The sequence below is a fragment of the Palaemon carinicauda genome, chromosome 13 (assembly GCF_036898095.1).
Source record: "Palaemon carinicauda isolate YSFRI2023 chromosome 13, ASM3689809v2, whole genome shotgun sequence".
NCBI lineage: Eukaryota > Metazoa > Arthropoda > Malacostraca > Decapoda > Palaemonidae > Palaemon > Palaemon carinicauda.
This window is the reverse complement of record NC_090737.1, coordinates 82,216,608-82,221,607: the sequence shown is the minus strand read 5'-3', so window position 1 is coordinate 82,221,607 and position 5,000 is coordinate 82,216,608. Positions and strand designations below refer to the sequence as shown.

General features: G+C 33.9%; 3 protein-coding genes across 5 annotated transcripts in view; 1 reads left to right on the top strand and 2 right to left on the bottom strand.

Annotated features, from left to right (window-relative positions):
* Bet3 (blocked early in transport 3) overlaps nt 1–5,000 on the top strand; it is a 144,992-nt gene that overhangs the window by 778 nt on the left and 139,214 nt on the right. The window lies entirely within an intron of this gene.
* The window catches only part of LOC137652321 (adventurous-gliding motility protein Z-like), a 73,104-nt gene that overhangs the window by 22,885 nt on the left and 45,219 nt on the right, over nt 1–5,000 (bottom strand). The gene's annotated exons all lie outside the window — the stretch shown is intronic.
* Nucleotides 1–5,000, bottom strand: part of LOC137652324 (superoxide dismutase [Cu-Zn]-like) — a 72,200-nt gene that overhangs the window by 47,478 nt on the left and 19,722 nt on the right. The window lies entirely within an intron of this gene.

Sequence of the window (5,000 nt, the reverse complement as noted above, 5' to 3'; positions counted from 1 at the left end):
GTATTTTAATTGATCCCAATCTAATGGCCTCGTTGAACATTTTTGTTCTTGATGGTTGTTTTTCAAAATTCCACAATAACAATGCAAGATCCCTCCTTACCCAATTATCCAAATGAAGCGTGTCTTTTCCAAGCATGATGGTGTTCGCAAATTCACCCAAAATTTTTCTTCCCATTGTTCTTCTTGTGAAGCTCAGTTGAACACAAAAAGAACAAAGAGAAGAGTTGGAAGACCCAGGCCTACCTGGATGAGGACTATGAAGCGTGAAGTAGGAGATGAGTGGAAAAGTATTGATTTAAAAGCTCAAAATGGTGGCCGATGCGGTAACGTCCCTGACTGGTGAGCGTCAGACTGGGGTTCGAGTCCCTCTCAAACTGGTTAGTTCCTTTAGTCGCTGCAACCTCACCATCCTTGTGGGATGGGTTTGGGTTTGGGGGGAGCCTATATTTCTATCTGCTGAGTCATCAGCAACCATCACCTGGCCCTCCTTAGTCCTAGCTTTGGGTGGAGAGAGGGCTTGAGCGCTGATCATATGTACATATGGTCAGTCTCCAGGGCAGTTTCCTGCTTGATGGGGCAATGGCACTGTCCCTTGCCTACAGCATTCACGAGTAACCTTTAAACATTAGAGATGCCCGGCAAGATCTAACCGATGCCCTTTGCGTCAATAGGCGTAGGAGATGATGATGATGATGACGGTCTTCTTGTATTAAAAAAAGAAAGATCTGCTCCTGAATTATACCAGTTTCCAGTGCAGTACTTCATTCATATCATAAAGTTATTTTTTATACTGATAAACACATACAGTAGATGAACTGTCTTCCTTACCATCCTCCGTTGGCTCCGTATCATTCGTATTCATTCTTAGTTCTTTTTCATTGTCCATGTCACATTTTTTCTTACACAACTCTATCATATTTCTATTTCACGTTCTCATTTTCATCACTCTATCTTATTTTTATTAACTTTGCTGACTTTATCCTTATGTTTAACATGATTTATCATTCTCTTTGATATTCATCCTTCAATTTTTATTCCTTTCCCTTTATTTCTCTTAATTTCCCTGTCACTTACCCTTTCTGTGTAATCCCCAGCATCTCTCTCTCTCTCTCTCTCTCTCTCTCTCTCTCTCTCTCTCTCTCTCTCTCTCTCTCTCTCTCTCTCAATCTTTTTATTTTCCCCCTCTCTGCATCCCTATTTCTTCATATCCCTCTCTCCATTCATTTATTTTCATCCACCTCTTTCCTTCCCCTCTCATCCATGAAACCATCCTCTACTCATTCTCGTCTAAATTTTCTTCTTCTTCTCAAAAGTTCAACTTGCTTCAAGACCAATTAATCTCAACCACGACCTACTGTCACCCTCAAAGGCATCCATCCGAATAGAGACGCGGAATGTCCCATAGCCTGATGAAATCAGAACCCCCTTAGTGGGTCCTGGATGAAATTAAATCCTTGTAATAGCTCGTGACATGGCCTGGTGTCCATCACAGTCTAGTTATCTGCGGATTGGGTTAGAGTTTGTCTCTACTGGTTAATCCATTACCGAGGTTAAAGGGAAATCTAATAGGAATAGGTATGGTATTAAAAAAGTGTAATGATAACATGATATTATTTGTTTGATTGGTGTCATTTGATTCGTGAATATTCAGCGTTGTAAATTAGATAAGATATAGGATTGGCATGAAATAAAATGCTTACTTATTACTCTAAATAAGGAAAGCCCTTAGAAGGATATTGGGAGTTAAATGGCAGGACAGGATTAGAAATGGAACTATAAGAGAGATAACTTGAGTACCATATGCGGATTAGATCATGATGAGGGGTAGATGGAGATGGTTTGGGCATGCTCTTCACACTCCCCAAAAGAGATTAGTTCACCAAACGTTCAGCTGGGCTCCACAAGGCACTAGAATAGTTGGAAGGCCCAGACCTACATGGCTGAGGACTATGAAGCGCGAAGTAGGAGATGATGAATGGAGAAATATTGAATTGATAGCTCAAGATAGAGATGACTGGCGAATTCTAGCCGAGGCCCACTGCATCAATAAGCGTAGGAGATGATGATGAATTTAGATAAGTTCCTTGAAATAAAATGTTGATTTTATTAGTCTTAATAAAAAATAAAAAGGGCCTAAAATCTGCTTTGTATTCAATAGATGGTCAGTTTTTACAGGAAAATTATAGTTTAAACATTACATAAAACTACTTTTACTAAAATTACGACATAAAGGTAGCGTTAGAATGAAATGAGCTGCTTTTCCTAACGAAAATGGCAAAATAATTGAGATGAGACATAAAAATGGTGTTACGTTGGTCATAATTTGACAGGTGTTCCATTCGATCAACGAAATTTCAGCGACGCAATTTAGACCAGGCATAAAAGATGTGCAATTTTGTGATATTTAATCAGCTGCGCTATGTATCAAATAAATATTCAGCGTTGCAATTTTGATATCGCATTAAAATTAATGGGTTGTATATTCGCAAGTGCGTCATTTGTACGCATAAAATTGCTGTTGGAAATTTAGTGTTGTGGTAACCTATTGGAAACTACCCTGCCTCGCAATCTGTTGGATGGGAGATCAAGCTTTGTTCAATCTCGATAGTTTTTTGTAGTGTCTGCAACCTTATTATCTTTGTGAGGTATGGATGGAAAGTTTGGGGGAGCCTGTAGGTCTACCTGCTGAGTTAACAGCAGCCATTGCCTATCCTACACTGGTCTCAGCTTGGTGGAGAGGGGCCTTGGGCGCTGATCATTATGTATATATGATCAGTCTCTTTGGAATTGTCCTGTCCCTAACCTCTGTCATTCATGAGTGACCTTTAAACTAATACAATTGTTAGGAGATGAGTCTTATATAAGTACTCAATTCTTTCAAGGAAAAATTGACATAGTAATTTACAATCAAAATTGAAAACGGGAATTTTTTACACAATGTTTTTTATCTTGTCTTTTTCACGTGGGGATGAGTTCTTTTTCTCATTCGTATGATCCGTTTCGTAGAAACTAGCTTTTACAAATTAACTTTTGCCGATTATGAAAACAATAATTGATATCAACCCATTTCGCCTACTTACAGGTATTCTAAATTGGCATTATAAGTTGATTTAACTTGTAATGCCGATTTAAAATACCTGTAAGTAGGCGAAATGGGTTGATGTCAATTATTATTTTCATAATCGGCAAAAGTTTATTTGTAAAAGCGAGCTTCTACGAAACAGATCACATGAATGAGAAAAAAATTAATGAATTATCTCCACGTGGAAAAGACAAGATTGAAAAATTAACATATATAATAAGCAATTAATACATCAACATATGTATAAAAATCTGCCGACTGAAAGCACAGAAGGAATTTTAAATTAGAACTCTTCGAACAATTGAAAGTTAGGCATTGGAGCATCCAAACTCTCAAGTATAGACGAAATCCAAACAACTTTGATACTACGAGATCAAAGAAAACAAGGAAACACATATGTCAGCCTTATATGTAAAAGTAAGAAAAAAAACATTAAGATTAATAAGCACCAAAGAATATGATTTTCTTGTAGAAGTCTACAGTATTTTATTGTTGAATATGAAGAAAAGATTTATTTTCATTAGCATTGCTTGCTAAGCTACGATCCTAGTTCGAAAAGCAAGATGCTATAAGCCCAGGGGCTTCAACAGGGAAAATAACCCAGTGAGGAAAGGAAACAAGGAAAAATAAAATATTTTAAGAACTGTAACAACATTAAAATAGATATCTCCTATATAAATTATAAAAACTTCAACAAAACAAGAGGAAGGGAAATATGATAGAAAAGTGTGTCCGAGTGTACCCTCAAGGAAGAGAACCCAAGACAGTGCAAAAGTGAATATTTCCTAAATTAAATAAAACAAAATTTTAAGTAAATAAAAATGAAACATAAACTTTTCGTTTAAAAAAATGAAAATAAGAAAATAGATAGATGAAAAATTCTTCTAAAAAGAAAAATTAAAAATTCTTTTAAATAGAAGAATGAAAATTTCTTTTCAATAAAAAAAATGAAAAATTCTTATAAATAAAAAAATGAAAATTCTTCTAAATGGAAAAATGAAAAATTCTTTTAAATAGAAAAATGAAAAAATTCTTTTAAATAGAAAAATTAAAAATTCTTATAATAGAAAAAAATGAAAAATTCTTTTAAATAGAAAGATGGAAAATTCTTCTAAATTATTATTATTACTTCCTAAGCGACAACCGTAGTTGTGAAAGCAGAATGCTATAAGCCCGAGGGCTCCAACAGGGAAAATACCCCAGTAAGGAAAGGAAATAAGGAAATAAAAAAATAATGATTAAAAATAGAATACTTTAAGACCAGTAACCACATTAGAATAAATATTTCATACTTAAACTATAAAAACTTGAAAAAAAAAACAAGAGGAAGAGAAATAAGATAGAATAAAGTAGTGTGCCTGAGGGTACCCTCAAGCAAGAGAACTCTAACGCAACACAGTGAAAAATTAAAAAAAAAATTCTAATTAGAAAAAAAGTGAATAACTATAAAATAGGTAAGTGAACTAAACAATTAGCAACCAGGATCAGATCACTCGTCTCATTAGACAACATTTGTTTACTCCTCGCTAAAGAACACCGTGAAGTGATGCGAGAGTTCGCTGTTTTTCAACACTTGCTCTAATCTTACCTGAGACTAAACAAGGATCGTCTGCGATGCAGTTGGAGAAGGTTACTTACGGGAACATTACTGTAGGTTACGTCCGTGCTTATGTAATGATAATAATATAATGATGATAATAATATAATGATAATATAATGATAATAATGATAATGATAATAATAATCATTATTATTATCTTATTATAATCATAATTATAATAATCATTATTATTATTATTATTATTATTATTATTATTATTATTATTATTATTATTATTATTATTATCTTATTATTATTATTATTATTATTATTATTATTATTATTATTATTATTATTATTATTATATTATCTTATCAT